Source organism: Carettochelys insculpta, chromosome 7 (assembly GCF_033958435.1).
Source record: "Carettochelys insculpta isolate YL-2023 chromosome 7, ASM3395843v1, whole genome shotgun sequence".
Taxonomy (NCBI): domain Eukaryota; kingdom Metazoa; phylum Chordata; order Testudines; family Carettochelyidae; genus Carettochelys; species Carettochelys insculpta.
In genome coordinates this window covers 10,994,702-11,017,861 of record NC_134143.1, presented here as the reverse complement: position 1 = coordinate 11,017,861, position 23,160 = coordinate 10,994,702, and the positions used below count along the sequence as shown (strand labels likewise).

Sequence of the window (23,160 nt, the reverse complement as noted above, 5' to 3'; positions counted from 1 at the left end):
CTAAAATAGCATGCATGCACAGTATGTACGCTAGGCAACTTGCTAAATGAAAAAGCAAGTGAAGTCAACTTGATTTCCTTCCTTCTAATCGTATCATGTCAATTCAAAGAATGTCACAGGAACACAGCATCTGAAACTTATGCATTATGACAATTAACTTTCACGCTTATAATGTACATATTCACGTGTAAAAGGAAAAAAATTAATAGTAACCAAAGAGGAGATACTGATTCACATTTCTTCTAGCTAAATACGTAACAGAAAAGTTCACTAACATGATACCACATTTAGTTTAAAACTGTAGTCAAATAGTGTGCACTCAAAAATGTAAACAATATTTTAAAGCATGAAGTTTCAATTTGTTTGCCAGGTTTTCAAACTTAATAAATACATCTACTGCTAGTTTGACAAAATATGGATATAAAGATAGGAACTCTAAATGTAAATTGTGGCAAACCACATCTTTTCTCTTTCTGTTTTCTAATCCTCTAATTTGAATCAGCTGGTTAAAGATAAATAACATAAAAATCATGGCGTCTGAATGCTGTGAAAGAACATGATCACAAAACCTATTTTCACAATATCAAGATATGTATAAAGACAACTTGATTACTTTAAAAGGCAAAGTCACTCTTTTTAACACATAGCATATAATTCTACGGTAAAAATGTCTTGTTCCACTAGTTAGCTCTGGTGCGTAGCTACCACGGAAAAAAAATAAAAGGAACTTTGTTAAAAATGCAATACAAGTTGAACTGTTTACATTAAAGAAAGGTCAACAAACTGTCAGTGCAAATGTAATGTAAAATTTTAATTAAGTTTCGACTATCATCAAGGGAAAAAAAAACACAGAAAAACACTGAACGGAAACATAGTGAAGCCTGTGTTAAGGGACCAACTAAAACAGTTTAACAGAAGTAGTCTTCTAATAAAGATTGTGCAGAATAGTATTCTATCCAGTTGTAGATTCTTTGCAATAATCTCTTAAAACAACAGGCTGACTAATAAGTTGATCCCCTTGCTTAAGTTTAAATGGAACAGTTTCATAAAGTCAGCACATTACTTTTCATTTGTCACTCCTGTTCGTTTCCACTGGAATATGAATAAGGAGGCAATAATTAAAAAAACTCTTTCCTCTAATTTTTAATGCTCCTATTTTTTAAATAAATTAGGTAACCATCCACACAATAAATACTAGTAGCAGGAACACAATAAATACTAGTAGCAGGAAGACTGTGCTGTCACAAAAAGGCAATTCATAATGTCAAATACGTAAAAAAGCCAAAAGGCTGAGAGTTTAAAAATAAGACAGTGTAGCTGCTTCGGGCTCCCAGAAGGGGTCTTCCCCTTCCAGGTCAGCAGGTGGCCATCCCACCCCACTGCCACAAGTCCCAAAACAACCCCCAAGTCACTCGTTCAAGGGAGGGGTTCCCACCTTGTCTCAGGTGGGTGAGAGGCAACAGCTGAAGCCCTGTGCCTTACCTCAGGCAGGTGCTTGGGGAAATTTGCTCTAGTCAGGGCCTAGCCCTAGGTCCAGGCAACGGTAAGCCCCCAGTCCTTGGCAGCCCCTGGCCCTAGCTCAGGGCAGGTCCGCAGGCTCACAGTCTTTAGGCGGGTCCCTGGCTATGCAGCAAGGTGGGGCAGCGAACAGTCTTTAGGTGGCCCCAGCCCTAGCTCAGGGGAGGGCTGCACACATCAAAAGGGAGCACACGCCCTGATCCAAGGCGGGGCAGGCCCAGGCCCTAACTCAGGGCGGGGCAGCAAACAAGAAACCCCAAACCCTGGAGCAAGGCCAGGCTGGGCCAGGCCCTGGTTCAAGCCAGGGCAACAATATCACCATCTTATGTGCTGCCCAGGCCCTAGCTCAAGTGGATAATCCAGTCATTGCTCTGGGTCTGGCTGGTCTTCTTCAGGACAGTTCTGCTGGGGGACCCGGTTTGTCAGGACCATCAGGGTCTCAGGCGGCCCAATCCAGGCCTTGGCCTCACTCCCAGCTGGTCCTCCACCTCCCAGGCTGGAAGCCTAGAGCCGTCCTCTGGCTTCCCTGGAGGCTCACCCCTGGCAGACTCCTCAGGCTGCCAGGCAGGGAGCACAGAGCCATCCTCTGGCTCCTCTGGAGGCTCAGTCCCTACTGAATCCTTAGTCTGGGCTTTTATAGGCCTGGCCTCACCTCCTGACTTCCAGTCAGGTGACTGGGAGGGGCAAGGCTCTACACAAAATGGCTCTCAGAAGGTGTCCTCCCCTTTTGGGTAGTGGGGTGGCCATTCCGCCCCCCTATAGACAGCAACACACCATGAATCCTAATTATGACTGAATCTGATAATATTGTCAAAAAGGAAAAGAAAAAACAAACAAACATTCTCAAGCATGCTGGTAGCTGTTTCCATTGTTTCAAAGTTATTACACTGTCTAGGTTACAAAGTGATTTGGGGGGTTATTATACTTGCCTCTCTCATACAACCAAAGCAGAGAAGTTAGAAGCAGAGTAAGGATGTATTATCAACCAGTCAACACTGTGATATCAATGATCTAGAACAATGGTGCCCAAGCTTTTCTTGTCATGCCCTCCCTTACCAGTAGTCATATTTGTCCATGTTCCCCTCCTTCTTTATTGCACAATTGGCTCAGAAGAAAAGCTTGTGCTGAAAGCGGAGATGAGGCTAACGGTGGAGTTGCAGGTCAGAGAGAGAATGAGGGCAGACCTGGCCTGGGGATGGAACAGGTGGTGGAGTAGAGCTTTGGCTGGGGCCAGAGCTGGGCACAGAGTGGGTAGCAGAGCATACTGGGGGCAGAACAGAGCTGGCAGACAAGTGGTGCTCCTTTCCTGTCAGCACAAGCCGCAGTGTGCCTTCGGATAGTGGCTGGGGAGTCAGACTCCAAAATTTGTGGAACACTTGTCTAAGATCTGGGCATGTTGTAAGCACATGCTTATTGTAGCTATACATAACATGAGGGTAATCTGTAAAGTCAAAATGGCTGAAAAACTTTAAAAATTGATTGCAACAGACCATGAAACCAAATCATGAGTCATCCTGTGATATCCTAAACACTGAGCTCTCAGACATGCTCCATTCCTTCACACTGGACATTTTAGAAAAATATTACATAAATATAGATTACCTCTAGCGTAACGCTGAAGAAAGGTTTACCATCAGTCAGGAAAGTAGCTATTAAAAAAGGCACTCTCCTTGAACATAATGCTAATGCCACCACACAAATGTCAATGATGATGCTCCAGATCCAGTGTATCTATCAGAAAGTTTTAAGAGTCTATTTTGCCTCGTGCCAATAACCTTAGGCTACATCCACATTACAGCGGTCTTTCGAAAGAAGTTCTTCTAGCAGAGGTCTTCCGGAAAAACTTCTTTTGAAAGAACATGACCACGCGCAATAAGGGACAAGGGGGCCCTTGGAAACAAGGAGTGGAGGTTCAGGGAAGCTGAGCCCCAGGGCATGTGACTCCCTACTTTTACATAGGCCAGCTGCGAGGTGTTGGCCTCGCAGGTTCAGGGAGGAAGAGGAGGGGACCAGGAGGGGGCAGAGGAGCCTGTCATGGCAAGGGGCACCCCTTCATGAACTCGCGAGCATACCTGCTCTCTCTCTCCTCCACAGGTCATGAAGGCAATCAACACAGTGCTGCTCCACAGGGTTGCCCGTGTCGGGGAGTTCAATGCTACCATTGTTGGGTTTGCCGCCCTCAGCTTTCCATGCGGCTTCGGTGCCATCAATGGCATACAGATCACCATCCAAGCTCCAGACTACAGTGAGGCCTGCTACATTACCCATGAGGGCTACAATTCAGTATTACTGCAGGCCCTGGTGTACCACAGGGACGGTTCATGGACATCTACATGGGCTGGGCTAGTCAGGTAAGGCCTGGCCCATGACACATGGGTCTTCTGCAACTCCAGCCTCTTTCAGAGGATGGAGGCGGGGACCTACATCCCCCCAGCAGCAGCTTGTAATCGGGAACTTCACCATGCCCCTGTGCATGCTGGGCAACGTGGCCTAACCCCTGCAGCCCTGGCTCATGCAATTGTACACAGGCCATCCCGACCCCACCCAGGAGCTGTTCAACTGCCACTTCGGCTGGGCATGCTACCCTATCAAGTGTGCCTTTGGCTTCCTGAAGACATGCTTCAAGTGACTCGTCACACACTTGGATGTCCTTCCACAGTTCCTGACCACCAAGCCCACTGAAGCAGGCTCCAGATCCGGGAGGCCCTCTGGGAGAATTGTGCCCACGGGCCCCAATGACCCTCCCTCAGGCATCACCCCACAGGCTCCTCTGGCCTGCGCCCGACCCCATCTCCATCATGACCCCTCATGCCCATACACCCCTCATACCTCCACCCAATAACGAGGGACACAGGGATGCAGGAAAATAAACTTCTTACTAGAACAAAATGAAACACTGCAAAAACCTATTTATGGGGTGAACGGAGAGAACGATACACATTGGGGGGCCTGGGACAGAGGGTGGAGGCATGTTAACTTGGAGGCGGACCCTGGAACTTCCAAGAGGATCAGGGTGAAACCTCGAGCCACAGCAGCCACAGGATCCCCTACTGCCCTGGTTCTGGGGAAGTAGGGTCATGGGACAGGTGCAGCAGGCTTGGGCAGGGGGGAGATGACAGCAACCACGGCCAGGATCCACTGGGCAAAGGACAGCATAGGGACTGGGGGGAAATAAGGCAGGAGCAGGGCAGTGAGGGGTTCAGAGAAGTTGGCAGGGGTGGGAGGCTGAGCCATCCATTCGTCCAGGGCCCTGCCAATGTTGTGCAGGTTGCCCATGAGCTCTACCCAGTCCTCCTGCTGCCAGGCGAGGTTGTCCTCATCCAGCCTCAGCTGCCATTCTGTCAGTTCATTCTGGTGGCAGAAAGTGGCCATGTAGGCATTGGCCTGGCCGGTGCGACGTGGCCTCCTGGCATAGGCCTGCCCTGGCAGCAGTGCTTGGGTGCCCCAACCCTCTGCTCTGCTGGTTGTGGACTTGCTGACCCAAGGAGTTGCACAAGGCTGGCTGGCCTCATAGGTGAGGTGGAGCTTACCTGGACCTCAAACAGTGCAGCTGTAAGGACGGAAGCAAGAGAGGGAGATGGCACATGAGTTCTGCACCCCAGCCCCATGCCCCTCCCAGCCCTGGGGGCAGCAGCTCCCACCCTTAGGCTGAGGGACAGAGATGTCTGGAACCACTGAAATTTGTGCCCTGCATTGTAGGCCCTGCAGCACATGTATTCAGCGGTGCCTTGAGGATGGAGCTGACTTCAGCAGCCTCCCTCCTCCATGATGAATAGGCTAGTGGGAAAGCGGGAGAGCTTGTCCGGCCATGAAATGTTCCTCACATAGATGGCGGGTGAGCTGGGCGCAGACTGGCCCTACCTACCCACCTTCCTCAAGTGAGGTTTGTGGTGCTGTCCATGGGGCCAGGTGTTGACTGTTGCCTGTGGGCATGCCCACATGCCAGGAGTGTACTCCTCAGTGGGGTGTCCTTCTCTGGTACGGTGGCCTAGCTGGAGGGTCCCAGCTGGTCCTGGTCTGACACTGGCTCCGCCTCCGGCACTGCAGGAAGCTCTTCTGCCATGGTGTTGAGTTTGGTGCAGGGGGAAGGGAGCTGTCCTGTCCCCGAAGGAGGGCATGCAGCTCCCAATAAAAGGGGCAAGCCACATCCCTGACCCAACTGTACCTCTGGTGAAGCTCCTTCACCTTGCAGTGGACCTGCTTCAAGGTCCAGGCAGGGTGTCCTCAGACCACGAGTCAGGTGGCCAGCCGGCCATAGGTGGGGGTCTTCTGACTCTTCCCTGTGGTCATCCACAGGACCTCCTCATCCTACCTGAGGTCCAGCAGATTCTGGAGCTTAGGCTCAGTCCAGGATGTGGCCCTCCTTTTTGTGGCTGGGTCAGGCTCCTGGGACTTCACAGCTGGCTCCCTGGGGGACCCTTGGGGGTCACGGAGCGGCTGGTTGTCAGTCATAATACAGATCAGCACTGCAGGGAATGGCTGTGAGGACATGGGGCTGCTTGGATCAGCTTCTTGCTGCCTCCACACTCACGGCTTACTGCCACAGGGTCTCCGGGGCTCCCTGAGCCTTTAAGGCAGCCAGACACAGGGAGCATAGTGCTCTAATAGCACTGGCCAGGGAATATCTGAGCTCCAGCTGGCTAGCACCATGGAGGACTTTTGAAAGATGAGAAGGGCCCCCAAAGCAGCTACGCACACTTTCTTCCATAACAATCTTTTGACAAAAGGTGCTTTTCCTCATCCAGGAGCAGAAGAGGGCTGTTGGAAAAAGCGCCACTTCTTTCGATTTCATATTGAAACAGTGAATTTTTTTGTGTGGACACTGCAGATTTTTGAAAAAGGCCTGGGTTTTTTCAAAAAAACTCACTAGCGTATATGCAGCCTGAGTGAAAGATAAAATTTTATTCAAAATACTTCATTAGTTGTGATGTCAGAAGCTAGAAACAATGCCTGATTTTCAGATCTTAGGTTGAGTTTCCAGAATTATCAGATCAGATGTATCATTCTGAATGGTCAGAGAAGCAATGTGAGGTACAAGCTACCAATCAATAAACATAAAAATTACACGATGGGGTTCCAAAGTCAATAATTTTATTATAGTCATACTAATATGCAAGCTATTTTTCTGGCCATTCATTAAATTGATGTTCTTGGCTTCACGCTCACTTATCAATGACAGAAAATCTTGTGGCCCAATAGTTTTATACAATACCTAGAATAGACACTTCCTATCCAATGACAGAGGGTCATGCTACCTTAAATAAAGAAATCATCCTCAATAGTGTCTCTTGATTATTAGTATCTGTGCTGCTAAGAGGCTCCTGCTTCTGTTATGATAGCTATTGTGATAGGGTAAGGCCAGGGGAGTGAGTACAAGAGGGAAAAGCGGGGCTGTGTTGAACTGGCAAACAGACCGAGTGGGAGCAGCCGGGAAGGAGGCTGCCCTGGGTCAATTGGGGCCAGCTGGTCCCACTTAAGACTGCCTTTAAAAACCCTCTGCCCAGGGGAGGTGATTGAGTAGAGCCTAAGAGGCGACTGGAGGGAAGCAAGAGGAGCTTTTCTAGGAACAATCGAGGAGGGGAGGAGTTTTCAGCAGCAAGGGGCTAGGACCCCTGTCCAGAAGGCCCTGAGATTCGATGTGAGGATGGAAAGAACTGATCACCTAGGGTAAGCCAATCCAGGAAGGGGAATGTGCTGCTGCCGCCACTACCTGGAGGAGGTATGGGGGTGGGATCATCCGGGGATGTGGTTCAGGGAGAAGAGCTGCAGTGCCCAGGGCCAGGGGAGCCCTTCCCCACCAGCAGCAGCCACACACAGTCCTTGGGCTGGAACCCAGAACGAGTGGGAGTGGCCCAGGTTCCCCCCAAACCACCAATTCCAGGAAAGGAAATGGCATCCTTGCCATGGGGCCAGTGGACTGAAGAGAGGCCCGGAACCCAGGAACGATGTTAGCCTTACCACACTATACACAGACTACTTTCACAAGCTGTAGTATCTTAAAGATGTACTCATGGAAAACTTATACCATAATAAAACGATTCGTCTTTAAGGTGCTACCTCTGAATCTTATCACACACTTTCATTTGATGACTTATATGCTTTCAGGAGAAGAGTGTGAAGAGAACTATTATAAGGAAAATTCTGGAAATGGGAAGTTATCCGTTAATATTAAATAGTTAAAACTATCAACTTCAACACCCTTCACTAAAGAGTACTGCCTGTACATATAATACATCCAGTTATATAAAACTGACTAAAATGATTAAATTCTGTGGAATTCGATCATTATCAAACAGTAGCTCTTGTACTGAAGTGAAGTTTCACCACAAAGTTAAAAAAAAAACAAACAACTTCTATTGAAGTTTACTAATTGTGTCCAAGTTTACAGCTAATTTTACAATATTACATATTTACACTCAAATAGTTAATTTCAAATTTAGCAATCCATATATAGTTATTTTGTTTCAACAGATTTTCTTTCAGTTTTAAAGTCTCCGTTAAAATATTTACCAAGACAATATTTTTCAGGGAGGGGGAGAGGTGGGAGCAGATCAACCTGACCCATGTAATCTATGCAATCACATCTACACATACCACTCTTTACATGTGATAATAGGCATAACTGTCCAATAACTACTCATGTATTTCAATACTCTGGTGAAAGTGTGAGTTATGATCTCTTTTTATTTCTATAAATTCTCCATTTAAAACATTTCAGTAATGAGATACCCATCCTAGCAAACTAACGACAGGCTGGCAATTAGAAAGAATCACAAGCTAAATTACTACATACGCTTTTCACAGCTATCCACACTACTAATTATCTACCAATTGTGTGCCAAGCAATTGCAACCTCTTCTGATAGCAAGTTGCCGAGGGAAAAAAGCAACAACAATATGCCTCATAACAACATCTTCTCAAATAAAGGAATGCAACAACAACATGAACAAACAATGTTTTGGCAAGATTTGTAAAATTAAATTGGCATGTTACATCTTCTATCAGCTTAAATACTTGGTATCCAATCCACGTGGTTATTTTTTATTATTTTTGTATCCATTGGACAGCAATTAAAATATTAACTCTTTTACTTGAAAAGACCTATGCCCACAACTGCCTTGACGTCTGTAAGATACCTGAAGAGCTACTTGTATTAATATACAATACTGAATGCCCTACTATATTTATTTAGAGCTGTGACTTCTAGTGAATGGAATTACTTTACTCTGCTGTCTGTGTGATGAAGGTTTGGCTATTACTATGAGAATGGCTTTGAAACTAAAACAATATGCAGTACTGGCATCAGATAAAATATTATCTTTAATATCTCAATCTCAAGGTGACAGCAATGGTAAGAAAATTACTTGCAATTATTTCACTGAATTAGGCACACATACAGCAAGTCTTTGCTGTTCTTCACTATTTATTAGTGAGAATTATCTTTAAAACCCTCCACCTCATTTCATCATTTTTATACGACAATATCTTCAGGGCCTGTCAATGAATATGTCAATTGAAAAAAAATATGCACAAAGGCAAGGAAATCCTTTTTGCTGACTGTTTTCAACATCATGATGGAAAGGAGACATAAATGATATAGTTAATTTAGCTCCAAAAGTCAGGCAATCAAATACTGAACTTAAACTTAAGAACGACAACTGGATCACATTTTTAATATCGAGACAGACAAAAAGCACTACATGATCAAGGAAGCTGGGGGAAACTTGCTGTGCCACTGGCCACACTATACCTGACCTACACATGGGAAATTCCATGATACTGGGGTGTCAGCCCAGCAACTTTCTTGAGTGTTAACCTGTTTTTCTTTTTCTTTTTTGTTTTATGAGAAAAAAAAATCAACTGGAGCAACTCTCTTTATGGCCAGCAGATACCTATTGCACCTTGCACACATGTAGTCATGTTTCAGATAAAAATCAAGAAAATTAGAACTTAATGAACTAAACTAACGCTGCTATTTCTGGTTCTGCAACTGAAAGTCTTTCTGAGCATTTCCTAAATATCTGGCATATCCTGAGAACTTTGGCTCCTCTGCCAATCTTGGAATATATCATTACCTTGAACAACACAAATATAAATCTCATCATCAGCACTATCAAAAAGGCCATGAGTGTGGTACCATAAATCAGGTCATCATATTGCAGAAAATATTAGTAAAAACATGTTTGCAACAGTAGCAACACATGTTTCTAGCTATGGTACTGCTGATCAATGTTAGCAGTAACCAGAAAGAATGCAAGTATGTTAATGTTTTCATAAACAACCCTGGCAATGATATGGCATCTGTCACTTGCTTTTTAGAACTGAAGTGCTAATAAATGCTGGTGCTGAAGGGTATATCTCAACAAGAGACTACTTCTAGGAGATATGTGAAGCAGAAAAAGCAATGCAATAAGTCTACCGCAACTATTCAGACTGGCCATGTGTGCTTGGGAGATGGGTCACAGCAGGGCTCCAAGCACAGGTATTGTGGATCATGGCAGCATGCTGCCTGGCACTAGCATTTGGGGCAGTCACAGAGAAAGGCAAGCACATGAGACTCAGGGAGCGGGACCCCAGGTACATGCATAAGGGGAATGCAGTTGCTGGGAGGGCAACAGTGTGGCAGTGAATGCAGGGACCCATTTGCCCGCTGTTGGCTGGGAGGGCCAAATGGCGGGGCAATCTCCTCAGTGCAGCTGGAGCTACTACAGCTCCTGGGATAGTGGATAAGCAGCAGCTGTAGCAAGGGACAGTCTGCCCGGACCATCCCCATGCCCTCCATTGCAGCTCAGCATGTCTGAGCAGCCCTGACCGCAGGCTCCACAGCTCAGGAGTGCGTGGTTCCTCAGGGGATGTCACTCACATTTGCTCTCCTGGCTGCTTCTTGCCCGGGACCTGCCCTTCTGGCTGGTCTGCCCCCAAACCTGACAGAGACAAACTCCTTCTGTGTCCCTCCATGTTGTGCATGAGTGCAGCAGGCAGATGCTTCTGCTCTCCCACCAGCGTGAGTCCTCTCGATTATCCAGAATATTTGATTATCTGGCAACCTCCTGGTCACCTGGATGCCAGATATCCAAGAGTTTACTGTACTACATTTACTGGATTTATTTAGTCTAAGATAGTTCTGTCACCTTCTATAGTTCTCTAACATTTTCAATTGCGAAAACAGGTCATGCTAAAAACACATATCTTAATTTACTAAAGCAGCAAGGAAAACCACATTAACATCTCAATGTCCTCACCTCTAATCTTAACATTTAGTTCTTCAGAAGAAGCAATGAGTGACAATATCTGAAGAATCAGCATTGTAAATCAAAGAAAAATTGCTTAACAGTGAAATCAGGTTCCAACAGGAGCTATTTAGGTGATACTAAAAAGCCAGTATTACGTAGCTTTTTTAGGTACTGATACCATTTCTAGTTAAAGAATAGTTTAAAACAATCCCAAGATCTAATAGTCTGTTTTTCAAGCAATACTTGGGACGTGAATGATGACGGGTCACCAGATGTATGAGTAACTGGAAGTACCAAGTTTAATCATTTAGGGATAGGTAAGTCCAATACACCCAGAGTCTCACATAGACTATACAACTTACAAACTGTATATGAGACCAAAGTAATCAGTAATCTCATTGTTCTATGAAAAAAGTAAATCAATTTGAAACAAATATTCAATACAATATTAAAGTAACAAGAATTTAAATATTTTGTTGAACATCTTAATTCACAGAAGAATGATGAGTCTCTGTAACTGACTACTAAGGAATCAACTTAAGACAATTTTCTATAAGGTGTTCATGAAAAACAATGAACCAAACTAGTTCTATGATTCAAGCCAACAGTTTATTACCTTAACTGCAAGATAATAATTAAGAAGTTAATTTCTCTTTCTTAAAAGTAAATACTATCATGGAAGATGGACCTTTGATTATGTTTATATTCTAAGTACAGAACTTGTTGAGTATATTAAACTTTCAGTTTTGGGTTCAGATTTCAAATCTTAAGATAAAAAGTTTAAAGACATTAAAAATTAGTCCATCCTATTCCTCTCTAGATTTCTATCTACATTTCAAAATGATCTCAAGGCTTGACCCAATTGGGAGTCACCATTCAAGGAACAGCCTGTAACTGCAAAAGTGCTGCATTTCAAGACTGAGGTGCAATGGAAGAGTTACAAGGAAAAGCCTACACAGTACTTTGGGGCTGTCACTGGCTTTTCTCAGTGCAACTAATTCCTAATTTTTTTATACATTGGACTGATACAAAGTTGATCAGTCCAACGAGGGGGGCAGGGCAACCAGATTCCTGTTGCAGTAGAACAAAGCCATAATCACCCCCCACCCACCCCCCACCCCAGAAGAAAAAGAACTGCCACAGCGTTCTGCTACCAAGAACAGTCAATGTATTTTAGGACTATGATGGGTAAGTTACCGTTGAATGTAGATGATTTTGGTCTTTTCCAGTGAAGTACAAAAGAACTGTGACTTCATAGAAGTACTTACTACTGCGAACTAAAATTTCACATTAAGTATTTTACTAACCGCCTCATCCAAACAAACAACAAATTAAAAAAAAATAAAATAAAGAAAAATAAATCAGTAATTCCAAACAGATTTGGCTTATGAGTACCAAATGTTAATAGAAGAAAGAAAAAATGCATAAGCAAATTGTAAGATTAATAGCTTTGAAATATTTTACCACAAATGTTAGCTAGGTTGAAAAAAATGCATTTAAATGTCAGTTTGATAAAAGCCAAAAGAACATTTTCCACATATGTTTGCATTTAGGCATAGTGAAACAAGATGAAAAAGTAACAGCCTTTCAAAAGTAAGGTTAAAACATCAGCTTTTAAGGATCATGATTTAAAGGCATTTCTCCAAGTTAATTTTTTGCTTCTTTCTTCTGTAGAAAATCAGGCAGCTTTTCATAAGTGTTCCTTGAAAAGCCCTAAAATATGAAGGCCATTCTTAATTATTTGAATATTCCCACACACACATCCTACCCCTCCCAATCCCCACATATCCTTGAAGATATACAGAATTGTTTACAGAAATGTCAGGCAGTACTAAATAAAATTGATGGCTGATATTTTGACGTTACAAGAAGAAGAAAATGTTTCAAGTAAATAATTTATGTTTCCGGGCTATTAAAAAATGTAATAGTAGGTTTTGGCTTCTACTTCTTGCAACAGACACTACAGGTTGAACCCCTCTACTCTGGCACACTCCGAACCTGACTTGTGCCAAACCATGGGTCAGTATCATCCAGCACAGTGTTTCCCAAAAGGTGTTCTGCAGAACCCTGCGAGAAAATTCCTCTGCGGCTTCCTGTTATGCTGCAGCTGAAACAGTAGAACTGAGTTTAACTGGTTTAACGGCCGGCAGGGCAGCAGGCTGGATCCGACCATTAAACCAACTGAATTTAGTTCCATTATTTCAGCGGTGGCAGGGCAGGGAGCTGCAGAAAGCCCCTCAGTCACCCCACTAGCCGACTGGTCACACCCCTCCAGTGGGAGTGCCTCTTCTCAATCCTGCCAGTGGAACACCTCCACACCAGCCTTCCTTCTGTTGTGTGCACATGGCCACCTGGCATAGGCTCCCCAGCCAGTGCCATGGATGGGTTAGTCTCAAAGCCAGTTTGGGGCTGAGGCGGGTTAATTCTGGGGATGGGGGCCAGGCCTGGGGATGAAAGGGTTAAGCCTAGAGCTGGGTGGGTTGGCAGTAAAGCTTGGGGATAGGGAGGCGGATTTGAAGGCTGGGTGAGGGGTTAAGCCTGGAGGTGGGGAGGTGCATTTGCAGGATGTGGGGGTAAACCTTGGGGATAGGGAGGTGGATTAGGGGGTTGAGGGGGGGTTAAGCCTGGAGCTGTGAAGGTGGGTTTGCGAAAAGGGGGATAAAGCTTGTGGATAGGGAAGTGGATTTGGGGTGAGGGGTTAAAGCCTGGAGATAGAGGGCAGGATTGGGAGCAGAGTGGGGTAGAGCCTGGGAATGGGATTCTGCAAAATTCTTTCAAGTTTAAAAGGGTTCTGTGACCAAATAAAATTGGGGAAAACTGGTCTAGCAGCACTACTGACACTTCCACTACTTACTGGGCTCTTAGAAGACAATAAGAGGTAAATTACAGCTAAGTAACAGCACAGAACCCTAAGAGCCAGGACTGGTGTCTGTAAACAAACTTTATGGGACCACAAAAAATCTGGCCACACCCCTGATATTACACATCTGGATAACTAAAACTATTCTGGATCACTGGTTTTGCCAGACCAGTGAGTGACATATTAGCGATGTTCGACTTCTACTAGATAATATATATACATTGAGTATGTGGACATAAGCATGTACATACAAACCTTGAATTTCTATTATCTAATTATACTAATAATTTGCATTGCATAATATCATGTGACTTTACTCCCTCTTAAATCATTAAATAAATAGTTTAAAAGGGACACATGCTTGTAAAAACATCTTCTGTAATTGATGGACTAAACAACTGAGGCGCATCTATGTAACTTGAAAGTGATCTAAGGGAATGTTTTGGGATATGAACTTTAGGAACCTATAATCTTTACAGCAAATGACAACTACAGATTTACTCACTTGTGCATATTCCACAGAACTGAGAAAGAAATATGCATGAAATAAAGGGATGAAAAAATAAATTTACTCAAAATAATGACAACACAGTAAACATAGTAAAGTGTTCAACAGAGTAGCCACATTAAATAAGTAAATAAATAAAAATTCACTGTATCTAATCTACTCACTATCAGCTCAAAGCCTTTTAGATGGTATCTACATTTTCTTCTCCCTCTGAGGTTTTCCAAATGCTTTTCAGAGTCTTGTCTACCCCACGAACAGATCCTATCTTGCAAAAGCTAACATGCCAAAAAGGGGAGTCATCACCATCCTTAAATCTGAGGAGGATACTGCTTGTGCTATGGTAACATATAACACCAACTTGTACCATTTCCCTACACAGCCACTACCTTTCCCAAGATCAAAGAACAACAGACTAGAACAGAAAAAATCCTTGGTCATTTTAGGATCTCATAAACTGGTAATAAACTGAAGTTACATTCCAGAACCATGAGGAAATACAAGTCTATGAAGTAACTATTGTTCTTTGAGATGTGTGTCCCCGTGAGGGCTCCCCTGTAGGTGCTGGGCTTGTCCTGGTGCTACAGATCGGAGGCTCTTCAAAGCTGTATCTGGCCACTCTGAGCATGCATCATTGCTGTGTTGCTCCATTTGCACTCTTTTGGCCACGCGGGCAGACTGGTTCAAACCCGTTTCTTAAAACCATACCAGAATCTGAAAAAACAAACCAACAAGACAGACTCTGCAGAGTGGGAGGAAGATGGGTAGTGAAGCATCCATAGGGACACACATCTCGAGGAAAGATAGTTATGGCACCGAGGTGACTAACTTCACTTTTGAGTGATGTCCCTGTGGGAGCTCCACTGTAGGTAACCACCAAGCAGTTCCCCATCAAGTAGGAGGAGGGAGAAGGAGTCTCCGTGTAATTGATGTGGAGGACAGTGAAGCATCTGCAGCCCATCAGTTCTGGATAGCTTAGTGCCTCATGAAGGTGTCATGGGATGTCGAAGCAGCCACACTGCAAAGGTCTCTAAAGGGAACTCCCCCTTCAGGAAAGCCATTGAATCTGCCACTGCTCTCATGGAATTATACCCACAGTTGGGTCAGAAGAGGTGTCTGGCTGGAAAAGTAGCACTGGGCTATGCACACAGTGATGATGTGAGCTATCTGTTGAGATGACAAAGGTTTGCCCCTGGAATGCTCCGCTAGTGAAATCAGAAGCCAGTCTGTCTTCCAGAATGCTTTTGTTAGGTCTATATAGAAGGTGATTCCAAAGTATGTAGTGCTGCTTCCTGCGGTGATGAATGCGGGTTAGGATAAAACACAGGTTAGACTATTGGTTCATTAATGTGAAAGTCCAAACAAATTTTTGGAATGAAAGCTGAGTGATGCCTGAGAGTTATTCCATCCTTGCTGAAGACCGTATAGAGAGGCCCCACCATAAGAGCTGATATTTCACTGACTATGGGCGGATGCGATAGCAAGAAGGAAAACTACCTTCATGGTAAGTAATTTAAGAGAAGTATTAACCAGAGGTTCAAATGGCAGCCTCATCAATACCTGGAGTACTAAGTCAAGACTCCATGGAGGAGGAGTTGGTCTATGTGGACGGTACATATTTGTGAGTCCTTTGAGAACTCTCTTAGTAACTGGATGGGTGAACACTGAGAACCCCTCTGTGTGTTCTCTGAAGGCTGAAATCAATCCAAAATGCACTCAGAGAGGTCAGTGCCAATTCCAAATATTTTACATGCACCATATAGTCCAAAATAGCATGAAGGAGGGATGTTAGCAGCTCCACATGCTGTACCAAGCACCAAACCATGCATCTGTGCCACTTGGAAAAGTAAGTGTTCCTGGTGTTTTGCCTCCTGCTATACTTTAGGATTTCCCTGACCTGTGCGGATCACAGGAGTTCAGAATCACCAAGCCATAAGATGTAGCATGCATCTCTGAGGGTGTTGTAGGGTTCCCTGGTTCTGAGTTAGAAGGTTTGGTAGAAGGGGCAGGGGATGGGGAGGGTATGGCAACATTCCCTGTAGGAGGGGAAACCAGTGTTGTTGCTGAGCCCATGCGGGGGCCACTAATATAATGGAGGTCCCATCCATTCTGACCTTCTGGGGTACTCTGGGGATGAGTACCACAGGAGGAAAGGCATACAAGAGAGGCTCCTTCCATGTCATTAAGAATGCATTGCCTAACAATCCGTGTTCCATTCCCGCTCTGGAGCAGTAACAATGGCATTTCTTGTTGCCATAGGTGGTAAGGATGTTGATGAGGGGAATGCCTCAGCATTGAAACAGGGAGTGAATAACTCCGTTGTGGAGTTTCCATTCATGATCTGGTGTCAAGCGTCTGCTCAATGAATCCACAGCAATGTCATTGACCCCAAGTAAGTAAAATGCAACAAGTGTGATGTCATTCCAAATGCACTAATTCCAGTCAGACTGGCTCTGCACAGAGGAAGCGTGAACAAGCCCCTCCCTGATGACTGATAGAATACATTGCTGCAACATTGTCTGTTAGTATCTTGACCGTGGTACCCTGAATGTACTGTTGGAAATGTTGGCACGCTTCAAGAACAGCCCCGAGTTCCAGTAGGTTGATATGAAGCAGGTGTTCCTGAAGGACCCACTGACCCTGGATGGAGAGGGTATCCATGTGGGCTCCCCACCCGAGTAAAGAAGTGTCCATGGTAATATGTTGGGAAGGTTGCCTGTGATGGAACAGGACCCTGGATAGAAGATTTTTCCTGCTCTACTACCATGGAACAGATAAGAGTAAATGAGGTGGAGGTACCACGAAGCAGTAAAGGCTGAGGTATGTGCGGCTGTAGATAGTATTCACCCAATGTTGCAGTGAGCAAAAATGAAGTCTGGTGTATTGCACAATGAAAGTCGTGGCTGCCACGTGGCCCATGAGTCTGAGGCATACCACTACTTGGACCGTGGGATTGAGTATGGGAATATTTATAAGGTCCTGGATGGTCTGGAATCTGTGAAGGGACAAATACACTCTTGTGGTAGTTGCATTGAGCCTAGCCCCAATGAACTCCAGATCTTGCATAGGTTGGAGGGTTGATTTTTAACTCATTGATAAGTAGACCCAGAAAGTTAAAAAGGGTGTTTGTAGTCTGCACCATGTATGCCATCTCTGAGGGTGAGGGAACCTTTATTAGACAGTTGTCCAGGTAGGGAAATATCATAACCCCTTGTCAATGATGGTATACTGCTACCACTGCCAGAGTTTTGGAAAACACTCTGGGGGCTGTAGACAGCCCAAATGGGAGGACTCTATACCAGAAATGGTCCAGTCCTAGAGTGAACTGTAGGAACCATCTGTGAACCAGATGAATTGTGACATGAAAGCGGACATCTTGAGGGTCAAGAGCTGCAAGGTAACTGTTGAGGTCTAGAATTGGAATTACTGAGGCTAAGGTCACCATTTTGAACTGCTGCTTCCGCGTGTAGAGATTTAGCAGATGCAGATCTGGTATCAGTCTCCAACCACTAGTTTTCTTTTGCTTGAGGAAGTAATGGGAGTAGAAGCCTTTGTCCCTGAATTTGTTTGGCACTTGCTCTCCTGATCTATGAATAGGAGATGGTGCACCTCCTCATGAAATAGAGTCCTGTGAGAGGGGTCCCTGAAGAGAGAGACAGGGTGGATTGTGTGGGAGGTGGGATGGAGGTGCATGAGATTGTGTTGCCAGATCTTAGTATCTCCAGAACCCACCTGTTGGTTGCGATAGAGACCCACTGATGGAGAAAGGGCCTCAGACAGTGGTGAAAAACACTGAAAGGTTGAGGGGTAACCTTAGCGATATTGCTGCTCTCAACCAATAACTCAATTGCTGCCTGTTTAACTGGGAAGGTTGACTACGTGCTCCCTGATTTCTGCACCTTTGCTGCCCCTGCTGGGTGCAAAGTTGGTTATAAGGTTGAGGAGGCTGATGGAATTGGGGCAGTAGTATCCAAATTGATAACATCTCTGATAAGGATGGTATTGCTGCCTCCTATAGGGAGAGGTGTAAATCCCGAAAGTGCACAGTGTTGTTCAGGAGTCCTTAGTAGAATGGAGGACCATACTGGTGTTTTCTGCAAATAACTTCTTTTTGTCGAACAGCGGGTCTTCGACTTTAGTCTGCAGCTCCTTGGTTATGGCAGCTGCTTGCAAGTATGCCGTAGCTGTGGCCCATGATGCTGGGACCACTACATCCAGGGCTATCTGGATGGCCGTTCTAGCTGTGGTATAGCCTTCTTTGACCACTGACTTGAGGACTGGCCTCTTCGACTCTGGCAGGTAGTCCATAAAAGGCATGAGCTTAGCATAGTTATCAAACTCGTGGCTGGATAGCGGGCCACATGGTTTGCTATACGCAGCAGCAAGATTACGAAAGTATACAATTTTCTGCCAAAGATGTCTAACCACTTAAACATCCTTGTCTGCTGTTACACCTCTAAATTGTGGTGTGCACAACCTCTGCAGCATGGTGCCCACTATTAACAAGTTGGGTTGTAGATGTGTAAATAAGAACTCCATGCCCTTTGGGGGTACTAAGTACTTTTTGGCCTTTTTTTTTTTTTTTTTTTTTTTTTGTGCAGGGGGCTGAAGGAGAGGTTTGCCATATGTCATCAGTCACCTCCACAATGGCATCATCTAAGGGAATGGCTATTTTAGAAGACTGAGCAGGTTGCAGGTTCTTTAGAAGTCAGTGTCATTTTCCTGCACCTTAGCAAGCTGCACATCCTGGATAAAAGCCACCCTTTTGAAAAGATCATTACACTGTCTCATGTCATCCGGGGGCAAGATGTCCCCTAGTACAATAGCCTCATCAGGTGAAGAAGATGACTGGTCAGTAGGAGAGGCATCTGGGTGCTGCTCTTCTACAACCAACATGGGCGCTATCTCCGATTCTAAATCTTGGTATGACAAAGAGCGTGGTGGTGGAGCTGGAACAGGTGACAGTTGAGGAGAGGCAGAACGCATGGTGGAGTGGCCCCATGATTGAGACTTGTCATAGGAACCTTGTTGAGGGGAATATCGTCTAGGAGAACAGTATAGACAATAATCATGGAATCGGCAGCTACTAGAGTGACATGAGCATACTGAACCATAGGAACATCTGCACCAGTCCCAGGAGGAGTCCCTGAGACGTGAAGCAAAAGATTGACAGGACATACGAGAGCAGGTGGACAGCAAAGTTGATAGACGTATATTATAGGACACACTCTCACAAGGAAGAGTTAAGAATAGTGATAGTAGCCCACAGAACTCATAATAGCAAGGGCTGCACCTCTCCAGCCTACCTATTCGCAGAGCAAGTGATCTCAGTGCTGGTACCGTTGGGGATGGAGATGGTGCCAATGAAAAGGTAGGCAATGGTGACCATGGAATAGGACTAAGATGCCAAGTTTTGGTTGATGCCTTCCTTAGTGCTATATTGCAGAGAACTTCCAGTGCTGCTAGTGTCTACATGGCCGGTGCCAGAGAGTGAGGTCGAGAAGTCACTGGTGCAGAGGCTGTCAGTGCAAACAGTGTTGTGGCCAGTGTGGCAGCCAGTGGCTCAGGTGGTGTCAATACCAGTGCACTCTGAACCAGGCATTCAGAAGAAGACAACAACAACGATGGTGGAGACACTCTCGGCTCCAAGTGTTTGAGACCTGAGGACTTTGGTGTCCTTGGAATGGATTTTGCAATTTCAGAAGTTGCAGCTGCCTTTGAATATGAAGAGGCGGCACTGGAGGTTCCAGGCTTCATGGCTATATCAGATGTACACTGCGAGGTAGCAGGCAACGATCTGATTGGCAAAGTCATGGATTTTTTGGAATGCACAGCCACTGATAAGGAAGCCCTGCACTTACGAACAGGCTATTTCGCAGACCTTTTGGCATCTTTATTAGAAAGCTCAAGAGCCTTATCAAATAAAATCCTTTTTAGGTGCATTTCACAATTGTGCTGTGCTCTGGCTATCAATTTAGTACAGTGCTGGCTTTTTGGGGGGCATATGACCCTCTCCGAGACATCTTATGCATTCGGAGTGCCCAACCGAGGCAGGCATTGCTCTGAGGCATTACTTGAATTTTTTTTGAATCCTTGTGGGCCAGGCATGGCAAGTAACTAGTCCATGGCCCAATTCACCAACAAGTTATACAACAGCACTGGTATCAACAAAGAAACAGTAGAAAACATAGTATATGGAGATATTCAAACAACTTTAAACTTCAACTTCAAACTTTTTTTTTTAAAATTTTAGGTGAATAACTAAATAAATAATTAAAGGAGGGAAGGAAAATTAATGATAATAAAAATTGAAGAATTAGAGATTTGAGTCTCATGACCTTGAAAACTAAAAGAGGAAGGTAGCTCCATCTGCAGCCTGGGGTGGTTGAGAGGAACTGGTTCGAGCCAGTCTATGCACACAGTCAAAAGAGCATGAATGGAGCGACACAGAGACTGCACATGCACAGACTGGCCACATAACAGCTTTGAAGAATCTCCCATCTGCAATGCCAAGACAAGCTCAGTATCTACAGTAGAGCACACACGGGGACATCCCTCGAAGAAAAAGGGGTGTTTATTACAACAAAAAATGGTAAAACAGAAGTTTTATTTAATCAAAACATTTCCTTCTACAAGGCTATAATTTTATGGTATAAAAACAACAGGCTAAGGCAAGTTACAACAGTAAAATAATTGCACTATATTGAATATATATAGTAAAGTGTATATCTGAAATGCGGAACTCCAACTTCAAATGCATTTGCTATAAGCCTTTGCAGTTAAATCTACATTCCTAAATCAACAGTAATTTGTTCACGTTGGTTGGTGTCTAAGAACTTACAGTCAAAAATAGATATGGACACTTTTTTATCTCGATGTCAGTGAACATTCTTAGACTGTTTTACACTGGTGCATTAAACATAAGCTATATAAGTAGAAGATATTATGAGAGTACTTCTAGTACAGCTACTACTTTGCATTTCTTTCTCCCCCATGCCATCCCCCAGCAAACATGCAGAAATACGAGCCATGTGAACTGGTTCACAATTATATTAGATTTTTTGGCCATTATTTTGTTGGTAGGAGAGGCTGAGGAAGGGGTTTGCCATATGTCATCAGCTGCATCCATAATGGCATCATCTAAGGGAATGGCCATGTAAGAAGACAGGGCAGGGTGCAGGTTCATTATAAGTCAGTGACATTTTCTCTGCACCTCAGCGAGCTGCACATCCTGGCTACTAGCCACCCTTTTGAAGAGATCATTACATTGGCTGATGTCATCCGGGGGCAAGATGTCCCCTAGTTCAATGGCCGCATCAGGTAGCACAGAACTAGACTGCTCCCACATATATTTTGCCCAGAGGCCCATGGAGGCTGTTAGCTCTGCTGGGTGTAGACCATCATTTGCTTTATCACTATTATTTCTTCATACATTACACAAAACTTATGCATGTGTGCTTCGTATACATTGCAGTGGTTTTCCACTTGTGCCTTAAAACCATAAAGAAATGTCTTCCTATCTCAGAATATTCCACTATATAACGGGCACAGTAGAGACAAAGAGAAAACACAAGCACTCTAAAAATGAGATACATCCGTGGATATTTCTTGCTCACAACAGGTAATATTAAAAGGAATAAGCAGAGGGCTAGGCTATTTATTGGATCAAAAAAGCGAATGTGTACTTTTTAATCTTTTCAAAACTGAAAAGGTTATCTGTTCTTCAATGAAGATGAACGATGAAATGTAATACTGAACGCTTTACCAAACAGTATTTATTTTACAAAATAAAAATAAAAATTAGAGCTCCTAATAATAAATATGTAATAATCACAAGACCACGAGATGTTTCCCACCTAGCATAGTAGAGACCAGAAGTTAACCATCAGTAGTTCTTTAGTAAATGCTAATTGAAGTAGCAATTTCATAAGCATCAAATTACTACAGTTCACATCAAAGTAAAAATTTGTTTAACTTAACAACTTTTGCCAAGAATGTTTAATATTAAAATCATCAATCATACAAGAGATCTTAGCGCTTATCTTCGCTATAATTTGCATTAACGCAATAAAGCTGCTGGTGAAACTATCCTAAGCATCCTTCAAAATGGTGATATCTCAAAAAGAAAAAATTGCTAGTATGAGATGATTTACCATAAATCAGTAACTACAATTTTCACTTTTATCCAGCAATATAACAGACTTAGAAACAAAAATGTTCAAAGCTAGAAATGAACGCTTTCAAGAATGTGGTTTCTAATTCAAAGCACACATAATATCTGATAAGTCTGCCCAAACATAATTGCTTCAATCTATCATTCCTAGATTTAAGAAAATTCTACCCAAGTAATATTTCCATTTGGTTAACAAGTGCAAAATAACTACTAATTATATAAATCAATATTCTATAAACTGGGTTTATTTTTTCAGTTATCAAAACAAGGTTTAACTACATTGCTGTAATATCTGTTTAAGTATCTATGCTCTTTATCACCCTGTGCTGTTTTAAAACCATTTAATCAAGCATCAATCCAAGTTATAGGTCTTAACTAATACACTGTCAAAAGAATGTTAAGATATGACCAAGAAACTATTACAGGTATGCCTCTACTAGAAAATACTTGATTTGCAGTAAACTGAATCAATGCTATCACATACCTCAGAAACAAAGGAACTACTGCAAAACCTGGCTTTAGTAAGCACCACAAGATAAAGACCAATTCATTTCGTAAATCTAAGGTTTCCAATGAAATGTTTCTGGTTAAAAAATTTAAGGAAGGGGTGTGCAAAGTAGGGGTGTGCCTGAGGAGCACTGCATGATCCACCTTCCCTCCCCTCACCGTGGGACCTTCTGCTGCCTCTCCTGTGGCCTATGCTAACTCCCACAGCCTCCCTGGACAGTTTCTGTTGCTTCCCCTACTGATCCCATGGCCTCCACAGCCACTGTTGCTGAGGGAGCATTGTGAACAATGAGAATGGTGCCCCACCCACTGCAGCACCCTCTGCGCCAATCAGAATGCATGCAGACATCACCAGGAGGCCCTG

The 23,160-nt window shown here is 44.0% G+C and overlaps 1 protein-coding gene across 2 annotated transcripts in view; it reads right to left on the bottom strand.

The window, feature by feature from the left end:
- The window catches only part of ADK (adenosine kinase), a 523,961-nt gene that overhangs the window by 361,848 nt on the left and 138,953 nt on the right, over window positions 1-23,160 (bottom strand). The gene's annotated exons all lie outside the window — the stretch shown is intronic.